We start from the raw sequence: 16190 nt of genomic DNA on the forward strand, positions 1-16190 counted from the left end.
GAAAATTGATGTGAAGAGGCTCATTTGGTGCAGAAAGGACCAAGGCTAGACAGAGGCCTCGGCAGATAGTGCTGGAGAATGGCTGCCCACGTCCACGTAACCAGGTGTGTGACCACGCACAGCCCTGTCACACCCCATCGTATGTGTATATTTGCATTTAGGACACACCACAGAATTGGAAAATATCTTTTTGTCATCTGATTTTGTCAGAGAAACATGTATACAGTGTATACTACTTGTATACAGTGGATCCTTGACTTACACCCTCAGTTCCTTCCCGAGGGCTGGGTGTGACTCACACTGGTCAGTGATGGCTCCGGCTCCTCTCCACGGCCTTCAGAGTCTCTCTCCCGTACACGGGCGGATCTCAGTGTCCCAAGAGAGACGCTGGCCGAGGCTTTCTTGGTTCACCCCACACAGGAAAGGGGGCTGTCGGGCTCCTTCCAGAGCCTCTAAGGGTTAAATCTGATCTGAGACCATCTGGAAGCACAAGCGGCTGGCATTTGGGTCATAACTCAAGACTTTGGTTGTGAAGTAAAACTCAAATTCCAGTCCTAACCCCAGTTGTTCCTGTGTTGAGCCGGTTATACCTTAAGGGTCCGCTGTATTTAGTGACGATGGACACTTGGACTTCACTGTTTCTGAAGACGCTGTATTCAGTGCGCATTGCTGGACTTTCTGGGATTCTTGCTACAGCTTCTAGAAAATGGGCATAAATAACAGTTTATTGTTGTTTGTTTTCTTTTCTAAGCCCCAACGTGAGGTATTTAGTTTAGGAAACCTTGAAGGATGGGAAGATTAGAACCAGTACTGTTTGACACAGTCATGATGCTCAAGTGAGTTTTCCTACAGGAGGCTTCTTGCATTCATTCCGCCACGAAAGGGCAGAATGCTTTTGTCTTTCTTGTTGCTTTTTTGAGACAGGGTTTCACTGTGTAGCCCAGGCTGGCTTTAAACTCACTAAATTGCTCAGGCTGACCTTGAGTCTGTGATCCTCCTGCCTCAGCCTCCAGAGGGCTGCAATGACAGGTGTGTACTGCCACACCCAGCTCTTCTGTCAGACTTCAGTGCCTGGGGTTTTCACAGAATCCCAGCCTCAGCTGGGAACCCAGCTTCGTCTTACTTCTTCCACCTGCCTTCTGAGCTGGGGGTCGCTGCTTCCTGCAAGGTGGGCCAGAAGTGAAACTTTCCCTTCACATTTAGTTTGACTTTAATGGTGTGGTTTGCAGCTCTCTGCAGTTCCCGTTCTGTTTAAAAACTAAAATCTATTGTTTGTCTCCATTTCTAGACAACATAATTGCATTGCTAAGTGGCAGGGGCAATTAAGAGTCCAGCATTATGATGAAATAAAGGTACCAAGCCCTGAGATTTAAGTCGATTTCTAATTCCACGGAGTCGCCTCTGCGAGGGCTGACACGTGCTTGTGACGAAGGGCACTGTGGGAGGAGAGAACAAGGGTAGCCAGTGGGGTTTAGGGAGCAGATTGCCTCTGAGGGGCACTTGTCACAGATCACTGTTTCTTCTGTTTATAACAGGTGTCCAAACTGTATTCACTTTTTTTTTTGGTACTGGTGATCATAAAAAAATATTCTTTATAGTTTTTCCGGAATGATGATAGTCATTAGGAAGTTGTTCTTGGGGACAGCATGCTTGGGGACCATGGTGAACAGGTGGGCTGTGTGGTAGGAGATATTTTAAAAAGCCTGTCTAGCACGTTTAAAGTTCTCACCTTCACAGATGCGTCTTTTTGACTGATCTCAGAGGACTCGGCCCATAGCTGGACAAGAGGAACAGGGAGATGTGTGGCCCTAGGAAACCTGGCCAGTGAATGAAACCACAAACGCCCCAATCCGGGCTCTGTTTTGGGGTGCAGGAACCTTGGTGGCAGGGCGAGGACCCCTTCTGCGGGAACATTTCCTCCACAGCAGCGCTCTGTGTGGGGTGTTTGTTGTTAAGCAAGTTGCCCGTGAGGCACTGTGGTCTGCCTGTGGGTTACCGTAGGGTGCAGGCTGCAAAGTTAATATGGTTAATAATCACCACAACGTCGGGGGTTACTGATCCCTCAGGATCAGCTGTGCCGGAACAGGCTGCACATGACTGGCACTGCAAACTAGACACCGCATGGAGAGCTTTGTGTGATCAGAGGTGAAAGTGGCTCTCAAGCCGGGCTGTGCCTCTTGGGCGAGAGATGAAGTCAGGAGCGCGTGGACGTTTATCGAATCCTTAGTTGAACAGTGAGAGGCGTCATTAAAATGCTTGCCACGCAGAGGCTCTTCCAAGAAGTGTGGCCCGTTCAGTTCTGGGTCTTGATTCTGGTCTCTTGCAAGTTGAACTGAAATGAAGTCTGTCTTGGCTTACCTCCGCGAGCCTTCCATTTGGCCAGTGGGTGGGGTCTAGGGAAAATCTAGCCACTGGGGGAATGGCTGTCATGCAGGCCTCAGGTCAGGCTCTTCTCCAGCCTCCAAGTGAGTTAGTCAAATCAGGAGTTGCAGGAAGTTCAGTGGCCCCAGGCCGTGGGAGAGTGGAGGAAGCTGAGGTGAATGGTGAAACCACCTGCGTGGCCCACCTCGTGGTGGGAAGAGCGGGGCGGAGCTTGTTCTCCACTGGCACATCAGCTTAGCTTTCATTGCTTTGCAAGAAATGTTCATTTCCCATCGTCATCCCTTCTCATCTCCAGCAGTATTTTACTGCGGACAGGAATATACACAAAAGGGATCGGAGAGAAACACAACGACACCCTTGCAGGTCTGTGGAAAATACATGGCGGTGTATCAAATAAAAGCAGACGGGACCTGTCCCAGGTGAAGGCTTTCCTACCACACGGCGTGGCTGTCTCTTTAAAAGGATTTACTGGTGTAACAAACATTTGGCCAGTGCATTTTTAAGACGTGTGACTTGGGCTGTGTTCTGATCCTGGGTTTCTTGAGTGTAGACACAGACTCCATTGGCCGTCTACACAAGGGTACGGCCAGGGATAAGAGGTCAAGTTTGGAAGACTGCATTTCACCAGTCAGCAGCCCTGGGAGGTGTGTGCAGGAAGCTAATGTCTGAACTGATAGCGTTTTTTCTTGTCTATGGGCATCCTTGCCTTTCCCCGCCATCCTTGATCAAAGAAAGGTGATTTTCTTGTGCATGTGCTTCTTCTGTAATCCGTATGGATTTACCCCAAATGTTGGAACCCAAAGCCCTAGACTGACTTTATTTAAGTTTTTTTAAAAGAGAGTTTTATTTTTGGCTGCAATTATTTGGAATAGACGTCACCCTACTGAGCTTTTATTTTTAATGACCGAAAACTGGCAAAAGCTTCCTCTAGGATCATATGCTAAACAAATCGTGCCTCATTTTCACAAAACAAAGGCGCTCTCCGGACGCTGCTTCCTATTTCCTAGGTTTTTAGCGAATTCTTTGAGTCTGATGGTGCCACAGACTCCAGGACTGGTGAGGGGCAGCTCTGTGCTGCGTCCCTACTGGTCCCTCAGGCTTCTACCTCTGGGGCTCAGGCCGGACAGTGAGACGCGGGGTGCTCTGCAGGGTCACCTGGCTCCAGCCTGGACTTGGCCACGATCCCGAAGCCCGACTCTTCGTACTCAGTTCCTTGCATGGAAAGTGGGAAGTGTGCTTCAGGTCCCCTCTCTCTGGCGGCTTGGCCGGGCATCTCAACCAAGTCACTGACTTCTCTGAGCCTCCACTTGCTCCTTGACGGTGTGGGCTACTGCGAGCATCCACCTCCCAGTGCTGCTGTGAAGACTCAGTGAGGTGGTGAAACCACACATCAGAAGAGTGTTTGGCCCAGTTTGGTGTTGTTATCCCTGCAGCTGCTGGGAAGGAAGCCCTCTGAGGTATCCACCTGGTGGCCTGCCCACCCCCTGCTTTCTTTTCATAATACAAAATCTCAAAAAAGAAATTTTATTACTTACATGTATTAACTAGGTGACATATTTTATATGTCGCCCAAGACAATTCCTCTTCACTCCCAAGAATGAGGGTGAAACTTGTTTTGGCAGCACAGATTGTAAATAAGTGTTAGAGGGCTGTGGGCTGAGCCATCAGCGGGCGTAGCCAAGGGGAAGGGAGCGAGGACAAAGATCAGTGGAGGGGAGGGGAAGTGGACAGGAAAAGGGAAAGAGAAAGAGGGTAAGAATCAGGAGAAGGAAGTTCGGTTTGGCGGGTGGCCGTCTTGCATCCACATCTGTGTCTGTCTCTGTCCCATGGGGTGGATTAGGTGGGTAGGGATGGGCGATCTTGAGGACCCCATGCGACTCTAAGCTCCGGTGCTGGTGTCTGAAGCCCCCACGACACAGACCACCCACCGGTCCTGGCCTGGAGTAGGTACGACCTGTGTTTCTTTGAAAACCGTATATGTTATATCTGATCATTAATTATACAACCATTCTTGCTTTCCAAATGCAAGTTTAGACCCCGGCCATCTCTGTAATTGCGTGTTCTGTCTATCAGCTGCATCCCTCCTTTCCCTTCCACAGAGTGGGCTGGAGCTAGGCAGTCCGTCTGTCCACAAGGGCCATCGCAGAGCTGGTATTTGAGCAGCGCCAACTTGGCTCTGGATGCCTTAGAGCACCAATATTTCCCTTTCCAATCTCTATTGGAAGTGGATCTTGGCCAAAGTAGGAAAAAGTCATGGTTTCATAAACGATAAGTGATTTGGCAATTTTCTGTGCCTCCACTGTAGCTTTTGGAAATGCCTGCATCCGGGCACATGGGATGTTTTTGTTTCCAAGGCAGGGTGTAGGGAGAGCCCAAGTCCACGGGCTGGCAGTCTCCCGGCCTCCGGTGCTGCTCCAGTCCTTCCCAAAGAGCCTGACCGAGTGCCTACAGTAGCACATCGTGCGCTGGGTGCTGCACAAACAGCATGTGTGCTGCTCCGGGAAGCCCCAGCAGGTTCCTTTCAGCGGATCGTGAAGTCCCGCAGTCATTAGACACCCGTCGAGGCACCTGGCGAGCGCCCCCAAAGGGCCCCCCGCAGGGGACGGCTGGTACTGCAGCCTTGTCCATGGGGAGGAGCTTGTCCCCGGTAAAGTACATGACTAGCATTAACAGAAGTGAGTGCCAGGGAGTTAAGGAAGTTAATTTCCCTGCCTTGCTGTGCCTACAAGCGGCCTCCATTTGCATACGGGGACCCTGTCATAACAGTTTTCGGAAGTGATTTGTTAATAATCGAGTTCTCCGAATGGCCCTAAATCGGTAGTTGATGTGGGCCTGAATAAAGCAGCTCTTCCACGCTCCCATTTTTTTCTTCCTGGCAGAATCTGAGCCAGAATGAAAACTAGCCATCAGAACACAATTCAGGACAGCTGGGCTGCTTTGCAGCAAAACCCGTTGGCTCCACAGTTCAAATAATCACAATAGCAGCTCAATTTAGCCTTTGGCCGAATGGCTTTGGCAGGGCACAATGAAAAATAATTATTTCATGGCCTGCTTATTTTTCCCCTAACCAATAAACTTGCAGGCCTCTTCAGGCTTATGTAAATATTCTGCTGTGGCCGAGGCTGAACGCACCATAATATCCCTGTTTAGGAAATGGTTGTATTTCACCCTTGTGGGGCAGAAAGTAGAACTCAACTTTTTCATGCTGCTTAGAACGGGGAGGAAGTTGAAGAGAATGAGTTCATAGTCGCAGCTGCAGAGGCAAAGAGGCGGAGGCCTGGCGCTGACTTTGGAGGCGGAAGGCACAGTCTGGCAGCCAGTGCCCTCCGGAAGCCCACTGTGCTGCCCTCTGTGTCTGCTGCGTCTCAGAACTCTTGGCTAAGGGCTTGCCTGCGTTGCCCTCGTTGCACTCAGGGCGCTCTGACTTTCTGTCCCCATGTCCTGAGCGCTTGCCTTTGCCCCGGGTGATCTGAGTGGACTCCTGGGAGAGGCAGGTAGGATAAATTAAGCATAGCCACAAGCCTGATGGCTGCCCCAGACCAAAAGCCCTTCCCAGTGTGTGCTGAAATTCCAGCCCTCGCCTGGATTTTTGCATCTGTCCTGGTCAGTTGTATCTTGCACAGGGTGTCGGTACCACTGGGTGACCAGTCCTTGGTCAAAGGGAGTCCCTGGCTTTGTACCTCGGTTGCTCAAACCAGAGTGGAAATGAGGTGGGCGTGAGTTTGATCCCTGCAGGGGCCAGTGGACACCCTTCTGTCTTGTTAACCCCTGCCAGTTTCCGTGGGTCATGGGTGCAACGGGGTGAGAGAGGATGGCTGGAGCACCACAGTTTCCCCTCTCCCAGGCAGTCAGCAAGCTGGCCTTGCTCACAGCGGCTCCGGAGGGTTTTCTCCGCTTGGGGAACACAGCAGATGGGTCCTTAAAAGCAGAGAAACAACCATGGACTGAATGCTGCCTCCTGTCCCCATGTGAGTATAGTGGGGGTAAAAGGAAAAGTGTCAGGAAAAGAGGAGAATTTTTTTTTCTTCTGAAGAGCGTGCACCAATTCAGGCTCCTCATGATCTGGGTTTGATGAGTGGCATTTCTTCTCAAAGTCTCTTAAAAAAAAAAAATCGGTAGTCATGTCATGCATCAGGATGAGTTTCTAGATGTAAATGAGATCCTCACAGTAATTTATTTACATTTGTTTTCAGCACAACAAATGAGACATCACGTAGCTTCATAATTTTCCATGACCGAGTCACCAGCATGCAGTGGGTAATTTACCATGATTTAAGATGCTTATGTGTAGATTTTTCAGCCGTACCCTCCAAAGCTCAAATGAGAAAGAGAGCCTCTGAACCTTCTGATCCACTTCACTCTTTCCCCTTCCTCATCCTCCCCCACCCCCAACAAGTCTTCTGGGTGCACCCAGATGTTCAGTGTTGCTTCAATGACCGAAGGTTCTTAGGTGGAGGGAGGAAGATGTCCACATCCTATTTCGAGTAGGGCTCTTCAGGCTGACAAGGCTCGCATGGAAGGGGACAGATAGTCAGAGTTCCTGTGGGACATTAGAAGGCGTGAGGCAAGGGAGTTACTGCTCAGGGCTTAGTTTCCCCGTGGGCAGTATCATAGTAGATAACCCATACCACTGAGTGATAGCGCTCTGGGCCAGTGTGGAAGGCTAAGACTGTGGATACAGACTCCCCCCAGAAGTACTGCAAATTTCTTCTATTTTCCAGAAGTTTTATTGCAATTAAAAAACAAACAAACAAACAAAACAGGACACCATGACATCAGCTCACCACAATGGTTAGCATCCAGGTTAAGAGCAAGAGAGAAAGGTTCCTGGAAAGGCAATGTGAGTCATGCTTTGAGTGCCATATTTCCTAGGGATATTTTTCATGTTTCTTGTTGATTTGAGCGAGAGAGTGTGAGCATGTCCTAGGACCCCTGGGATTGGGTCCCAGGGCAAGGACGAAAAGGTGATGTTTATTGTGTGTTCTGGACTGAGCTTGCAGGTTAGTGGTCAGTGGGATTTGGGACATTAGGGTTCTGGTTGCGTGGTCTAGGTCTGTGACCATGAGTAGGACTCAGTAAGAAACAACTATAGCCTTGCCCCCTCCAAATGTCACCAGAATCAGTAGATCAGAAATATTTTCTGAGCAGAGCTAAGATGTAGGGAAGGTGTTTTTTGTTTTTTGTTTTTTTTTAAGTGTGTTTTCTAAGTGAATATTTCTAGTTTCATTAAACAAATATTCAGAGCTTTCTTTGGGACTGCACTGTGCCAGGTATTAAAGACGAGTAAGACCCAGGTGTCCCCACTGGAGGGGAACCTGCTCCATTGTTCCTAGTGCAATGGAAAGTTCATCTCAAGAAAGAAAGAAAGAAAAAGAAAAAAAAAGAGTCTGACAGCCTCAGTATTTCTCAGTGATGCATCTCTGTTAATTTCTCCCACATTCACTTGGAACATTCTCACTAGGAGCTGTCTGAGTAGTGGTTGAGTTCCTAGCATATATGCCATGGTTCGAGGAGGCTGTCCTCTCAGGAGTCTCCTTGCACATACTAAGAATTGCTCTGTCTAGAATAGTTTTTCCTTGACCTTGCATATGCTTGTGGAATAGGTGTCAGAGTTTTTCAGGCTTTGCCCCTGTTCGTCAGCTTTCTGCTGCTATAACAAAATACCTGAGAGGATCAATGTAGAAAAAGGAAAGGTTATTTCAGGTTACAGGCTTGGAGGGTTCAGCCCATGGGTCGTTGGCCTCCATTGTTTTTGCGCCTGTGGCAGGCAGGGCATCATGGCAGAGAATGAGTGATGGGAGCTACTGCTGCCACTTACGGTGGGCAGGAAGTGAAAGGGCGGAAGGAGGAAGAGGGAAGCTCCCATGTCCCCTTGAAGGCTTTTCCTGTGCTGACCTCACTTCTTCCCACTGGGCCTGCCTCTTAAAGTTCCCCACCTCCCCCACCAGCCCTAAGTTGGAGACCCGGCCTTCATCACGTGGGCTTCCAGGGATGCTGCAGACCCAAGGTACAGCAGGCACAGGCAAAAAATATGATCCAAATGTTGGGAAGCCACAAGGAAGTCACGATCTGTAGCAAGTTCTTGGGACTTCGGTGCTCCATCTTTCTGCATCCTGGAAACAGGACTTCATTGTCTAGCACGGCCGACACCCCTTGAAATACTTTGTGCTTCTAGTTTGGTTCCTAGAGTAGCGTAAAAAGCAGAGTTTCGCTCGCCGGAGCACTAGACATTTAGCGTTCTCCATGAGAACCACTGTCAGGAGCAAACCTACTATTTATCTTACAAATCAGAGACATCTGAACTTTTCTCTCGCTTTCAAGTTGGTGGGTGGTGGCTTTTGGTACACCTTTAAAAGCTGCCATTTTGATGAAAAGTTACATGCAGCGCTTTCATTGTGAAGCTTCTGCCCACGCTTGTCCAGGCCGGTTCGGGGCTGAGCTGGGGACAGCACTCAGGACCCAGCGAGGCCGCAGGAGTAGTCACCGCCCAGCTCGCCGTGCCTTGTGGAGGACGATCAGCACGCGGCACCAACAGGCTCTGCGGGCCACGGGGGCTCAGAGGAAATGCAGAGGCCTGGGTGGACGGCGGAGGTGTCCACAGGTGAGGAGGGCACTGTGGTGGAGCTGGGGAAGGGCAGGTGGGAAGAGGCGCTAGAGAAGGGAGCAGCACTGAGCAAGCCCACCTTGCACTGGGAGACCCCGCAGGGCCTGGGCTGGCAGAAATGCAAAGGCTGGGGTCCTAGGAGGGAGCGAAGAGGAACTGCGGAGAGGGGCGGGGAGGCTCCCAAGGGCTTCGAGGCCGGCAGTGAAAGACTCTGTCAGGGCTGTGACATGAATGACTGCAGTTTATCTTTAAAGAGATCAGTCATTCCCGGGGGGAGGATGGATGGGGCGGAGGCAGGCTCCCCTTTGGGTTCTGTTGGGGAGCATTTGTCTTCCTGAGGAGCCGCTGGAGAATTTGGAAAGAAGGATGCGGCCTGCTGGAAGAGTTGGGTTGTGAGATCGAGGAGGGAGATGACACTTAGGGGAGAGGCAGGACGTGGAGGGAGACTTTAATGTACCCCTTGCTTCTAGGGTAAACCGGGCTCATCTCAGTTTATTACCTCAGAGGCAAAACCTATCCTCTGCAATTCTGAGTTTAAAAAAATAAGTTATCAGTTTTTACTTTTTAAATTGACCTTGAACTTTGGTCACAAAATGCATTTGGCAGCACAATTTTACCTTCGCTGACGTCACGATAGTTCCATTCAGCGTTGAAGTGCGTGTCTCCCTCTGCAGGAACTTGGCCGGGTTTGACTGTGGTCCCCCAGAAGGGTTTCCTAGCAGGGCTGTATGCCTCTGCGATCCCTGATGCCTCTATGAACTGGAACTGTGCACTAGCATTTACACAGCGTACAACTGTTTTCAGGGTATTTCAGTTTCTCCTATTACAGCAGAATGTTTTAGAAACCTGTAGGAGAGACATTGTTCTTAACCTGGTGTGAGCTCATTTAAAAATTGATGTACAAGAAAATTGGGTGAACACCCAGTGTGGTGATCCATCCCTGTAATCTAAGCTACTCAGAAGGCAGAGGCAGGAGGATGGCAAATTAGAGGCCAGCCTGGGTAATTTAGTGAGCTCTTGTCTCAAAAAATAATAAAAATCTGGGGCCCAGGCACAGTGTGAGGCCCTGGGTTCTGTCTCCAGCCCTGCAAAAGAAAGAACATTAGGTGACTTGCCTAAAAGGACATATCTAGGAAGGAGTCTGCCTGAAGGTTAAACCTTGATTCACTCTCTTTCTATAACTTTAAAGAAAATTTTAAAAAATCTCCTCACAGCGAACTTCACAAGCAGTAGTTTGTAGGTTGTCCTCCCCCCGTTTTGAGTCCTATAGACTCTTTTCTCCGGGGATCTTGTAAATAAAAAAATCAAGATAGATTCCACTGTGTCTGAGGTGACTCACTCGATCCTGCCTGACAGCAGCGTGAATAAAAACACTTTCATTTATCCTCTGTGTGAATGAGGCTGAGAAGAGTTGTCTTTATTATACAAAGTTCTTCTGCATTTGTGCATTGGTAGTTTCGACTGTAACGTATTGGGTACCCCCTCCCTGGGAGGACTCTGTCATGCAAAGCCTAGTGCGGCTGCTGTGAATTACATTCTACCTCGTAAGGTAGTAGAACGGTGGAGCTTGTCACTGGCTAAGATCACTGATGTCTATGTTTCTAAAATAAGAAGCTTTTTGGCGTGTATCGTAGAAGAACATTGTGTCCCAACTTCTGATCTATAGCATGCTTATTGCTGAAGTCGACATCCTGATGTTACCAAAAAGTAAAACCCTACATCACTTATTGATTTGCACTCTGTTAAAATGACAACAAGCTCTTTGGTTATGTCTCTCAGTGAAAGAGGTCACTGATGGGATGTTCAGTTTTCCTGCACTGTGTGAGGGTGAACTATATGGACATAGGCTTGGTGTGTGCCAGCATCTGTACAAGGCCGGCGATTCCTGTAAGTACAGCTGGCTTATTCAGATTATTAATTTAATGACAGTGGTTGCCCTGGGCCCATTTATCACAGAATTCAACAGAACGCTTAGCTTCGGTTCAACTTCGAGCAGTGTTTGAGAGAGGGGAGAGAAGGAGCATGTCTTCTGTGGCTTCTCCTGGATCTGTGGGCAGATCGTCACGCAGGTGTATGACTGTGGGAAGCTAGAGTGGATCTCCAGCCTAAATAGTTCTCCCAAGTCGTGGTGATGAAGAGCAGGAGGAAGACATGGGGAGTAGAAGTTGCAAAATGGGGACAGAAGGAGGAGGAGAGGGAAAGGGCTGAAGACAGGGATAGTGACTTAGGGCAAAGCTCGGTTTTACAAAATGCTACCCGGAATTGTAAGGGAGGTGAGTTGCTTTTAAGACAAGGAGATAGAATGTCACCCAGGTCATTCTTTGCCCAGGTTGCAGATCCCTGGACTCACAGAGCCGAGGTCCAGCACATCTGACTCCATCTCCACTTAAAATGCTTTGACTTGCAGTGGCTTTGCAGGTTTGCAGTGGGACCAGCACCTTCCCTTCACGCCATCCCCTTGTTCGTTTTTGGAATCCTCATGAGTGTTCAACAGGTTGTCACGAGGTAGGCTTGTGTTTGTTTAATGATTTGGCCAAGTTGCAGGCCTGCAGAAATGAGCACACAAGAGGTAAGCTAGGATAAGCGCTAATGATCACTAGGGTAGGGTGTGGGGTGCATTTGTGACACAGGATGTTTCTGATTCAGGGTGGTTTCTTAGGATATCAGCAGATCGCATGTCAAGAGCATCTGTAATCGTTCCACTATGCTACGTTTGAATAAACGGGAAGGGATGCCTGCTCTGATAAAAGTAAGTAAATGCTATCCTACTTGTGGCACTTGGCTTGCATGGCATCTTGGTGTCCATTGTGAAGGTTGTTAGCTGTTGTCTTTAGTATTTTCTTCGATTGGGGTTTACTCAAACATAGTATGCTTCCTTCCCTAACCTTTTTCATTTTCTCACCCCTTTTTTATTATAAGACTTATTTCTAACAGGACTTAGGCTTTCTGCAGAAAAATCAGAGGATAGGTTTCTCTTCTGGTCTACCCTCGAATCAGCTGTTACAGCCACAAGAAGGAAAAAGGCAGATCATCCGAGTCTCATTAGTACATTTCTTCCCGTTTTCATTCTAAATCTAGCCTCCAAAACCGAGGTCCTCAAAATGTCCAGTCAAGCTTTGCTACACGTGATTAAGTTCCTCTTTAATCTTTGGGATCTTTTATACATAAGAAAATGTGATAAGCATTTTTAGTTTATTAGATAAATTTTCATCCATCAAAATAGTGTAAACACTTTGAACTTGTGTGGAGTAGAAAAAATTCCTCCTAAAACTCCCTCCAGTGAAATGACAAAGGGAATTGCATGAGTTTGAGCTAGGATTTCAAGAAACTAAACGTGTGTCTTTGTATATTTTACATCCTCCACGAATTTAATTTTTATCTAGGTCATGCAAACCTGAAGCATTACCAGGGGGAAAATTTGCTTTTGCAGCAGGGGTCTGCCAGGAAGATCCTTAGCAAATGCAAAGTTTGACATTCAAACAAAAGGAAACCAAACAAGACTGGTAAAGAGATGGTGAAAACTGAGTGCGGCTGGAAGATTACAAAGCAGCGCAAACACTCATCCCTTCAGCTCCATTCAGAAATCGAGCTGCTGACCTGTCTGGGGCCTGTGCTGTAGGCCCTGCGTGGTAGCACGCAGAAGTACTTGTAAAGAAAAGGGATCATCGGGTTCAGGGTCACAGGAAGCGGAGGTTAAAGCAGGGTCGATGATTCCACGGGGTTCCACGGGGTTTCTGCTATTTTAAAAATAAGTGAACCCGACTTAGTGTAGGCCCTGGACTCTAGAGTTGCTCATCAACTCCTCTTTCAATGTGAATGCATTTTCTTCTCTTGTGAATTTCTTCTTTGAAACCCTAAGCTGAAGAAGTTGCTCAGTAAATACAGTCCCGGCAGGGAGAGAGCCCACAGGGTGCCGTGTCCTTGATTGTACTCATGAGGAATTTCTTTGGGAAGACTGTTCGCTGTTTCCAATTCCTTCACTATCCATCCCTGAATGCGTCTCACAGAGGACACACGGGGAAAATAACCAAACAGAGAAAACGGTGTGCAAAAACATTGTTTTTTAAAGCAAAAAGTTCCAAATATTATGCAGAACAGAACGCAAACAGTCGCGGGTTCTGGTAGGAATGTTAGGAAAGAGTCCCTGGATGGTTCCCTATTAATTCCGGAGCACTTATACTATTTTAAAAATATCCCACAAACCTTTGCCTGACAAAAGAAGAGTATGAAATAAAGCCTTAGCCTCTGCAGTGACAGCTATCTCCATGGCAACCAGCCTGTCACTCAACACCCGCTTCATCCAGCTACAGAAAACCCCCAGAAATAAATGTCAGAAGTCTTGTGTGGGTTCCAAATTTAAATCAAACTTTAAAATAAATTGAAACCAGAACCCAAACACCCACAGCAGTCAGAAAAAGTAAATTTTGTTTGGAAGGAGGGAAAAAAAAAAAAAAAAAGACAAAGGCCAAACAAATTCTTCGATCTGACCAAGCAGATGCAGGAAGGGTCAGCAGGGAGGGCTGGCAGCCTGGACCCTGACTGTGCTGTCGCAGATCCCGTGCCCATCTCGCCCCTCTGCTCCACACTCTGCTTCCGTGTTTGGCGTCATCACGGGTCTCCCTTCGCACTCGTGGGGGGTCTGGCGCCACGTTGAGTGGCAGGAGAGGACACACAGAGCCAGCTGCTGGTCTGGGGAGCACGTGCTCGGCCACTCTCAGAGGGGCCGGCCTCTCCCGGCTCCTAAATGGCCCCTGTGCTCGCTGAGGTCCTTTGTGCCACTGAGGTGCGCTCCGCGAATTTAGCACTAAACAATTCTCTCCTCTTTTATCCAGAGATAGAACACATCTAAGCCTTCTGTCGCACTTTGGGGATAAGCGATTTGACTTCACTCCTCTCTTCTGTGATCCCTAAGTTACCTAGCAGAGGGGCATTTACTGCAGTTTATCAGAGATTATGGAATGCTTGTCCTTCAAAAAGTGAGAGCAGGTTGACTTAACTCGTTAAAATGTCTGTGGAGGTGGAGGCAAAGCAGCAGAGACTGGACACTTTCACGGCATTCTTTGCCAAGTTTAGTGTAATTGCCACTTGACATAGTGTCTGTTCTTAGCCCTCTGTTTTTTGCTGTTGACGAAATGTGTGCTTTAACCACTCCTTTGGCATCTGCTTGCTCAATGCGCTCAGTACCAGGGCCTTACATGCACACTTCTTTTTTAGGGTAATCTAATACAGAGAGCTTACAGTAGTCCTAGTTTAGGGTTGAATTTAGGGGTACCCCCTAAATACATTAAAATGCTAACTTCTTGAACCTCAAAATGTGACCTTATCGGACTATAGAAAGTTTACAATAATACCCAAAAGCAAAGCAGGTTGTTGGGTTGGGGTCCTGGTGCAGTAAAATTGGTGCCCTCATAAAAATGGGAAATTTAGACACAGACAGACAGATGTGAAAAGTCTCAGAAGGGTCACCTGGAAGGGACAATGTGGGACTAGAAAATGTGCCTGACTCAGAGCCAAGGGGGCGGCTAGCCCAGTGAGCACCTGGAATATGGGTTTCTGAGCCCCAGAAGTGAGCGAGGCCGTGTCTGTTGTCTAGGCCCCCCTGGTTAGTTAGGGCACCCCTGGCACACTCAGGAAGCCTGCTCGTCTAAAGTGGTGGTGGTCAGAGAACTCAGAGGAGAGGGTGGGGTGATCTGAGTTCACAGTCACCGATGTGTTACTGAGCACTGTGTTCAGACCCGGGAGATCCCCAAAAAGTCAAGCGTGCAGAGGTGGGGCTTTTGCAGGGTGGGTGGGTTCATCATCATCTTATCAGCGGGTTCATCTACTAATGAGAAGGTGGCTGAGTGTGCTGGTGGGAGGCGGGGCTTGGGAGGGTGCGACCTGTCTCCCTCCCTGCTCCTCTCCTGGCTCTCTGCCTCCTGACCAGTTCTCCTCCACCTGGGCCCCTCTGCTGGCCATTTCTGCCTCAGAGCAGGCTCACCATGTAACTGAGCCGAAACAAACCTCTCTACTTTATGTTTCCAGTGGCTGCAGCGAGAAAGTGACTAAAACACTGAGGACAGCAGTGGGGGGCTGGAGTAGGGTTGGAGAGACAGCTTGAGCCCTGTGGAGAGAAGAGCGAGATGTCCCAATGCTTTCCAGTCCCTGTAGTCTAAACTTAGCCTCCTCTAAATTGCAAGTGTCACTGTCAATTTCTCGCCACCAGTAACTCAAGCAAGGGTTTTCTAATGCTGACAGGTTAGAGCTGTTTCCAGGGCTGCCAAGCTAAGTGAACACCAGTAGCTGTTTCTAAGACAGTAATTGGGTTCGTGAACCTTCTTTTCCTCAAATTCTGTGCACTGGAGATGTGGGGCCCCTGGTCCCTTCCTGTCATCACGTTTACTATTGACCTCAGCAGATATCGATTGTGTGCCTCTTATGGGCATAAACACTTTCTAGTTTTATTAATTTCTCAAATTCTCAAGGAAAACCAAGTCTTAAGTACAATAGAAATAGATAGGCTTCTCAGAAGACTGGCCAAAACCTTTAATGGCCACCCACCAGAATAATGCTCTTCTAGTTGGAGGCAGAATTACTGAGAAGCTGATGGAATTCAAGCAGCAGGTCACCTCCCTTGAATGGGTCCCCTCCAGAGTTTTGCTTATAATTTTGCATATATATATATATATGTGTGTGTAATTTGTCTTCTTTTTCTTAAGGCAAGTCTTTCTCTATCTGCTTTAGTTTCAGACACTTTCAAACCAGGATATTTCCCTGGTTTCAATGATGGTGGGCACCTTAGCAGTTGGGAAATCCTACGGAGGAGAAAGAGAGCCAGCGGGCTGGGGATTTAGCTCTTTAGCTCAGTGGTTCTGGTGCCTACCTTGCAAGCACAAGGGCCCGAGTTGGATCCCCGGTGCGGAAAAAAAAAAAAAAAAAAAAGGCAAGAAAGACAACCAGAGAAAGAAGAAGCTAGAACAAACAATGATCAGAGCTGAGCCTGGGGGAGTTGCTCTGTGGTAGAGCACTTGCCTATCATGTGTGAGGTGCTTGGTTTGATTTGCACCACAGCTGTATTAGTCAGATTTCCTGTTGCTGGACAAAACTCCCGACCCCTGCAACTTAAAGGAGGAGAGGTTTGTTTTAGCTTATGGTTTCTGAGGATTCAGTTCATGGTGCACTGGCTCCCAGACAGAATCTCATGATAATAGGACCCGGCAGAGCA

This window comes from Fukomys damarensis, unplaced genomic scaffold (genome assembly GCF_012274545.1).
Source record: "Fukomys damarensis isolate Sample0158 unplaced genomic scaffold, DMR_v1.0_HiC HiC_scaffold_11, whole genome shotgun sequence".
Taxonomy (NCBI): Eukaryota; Metazoa; Chordata; class Mammalia; order Rodentia; family Bathyergidae; genus Fukomys; species Fukomys damarensis.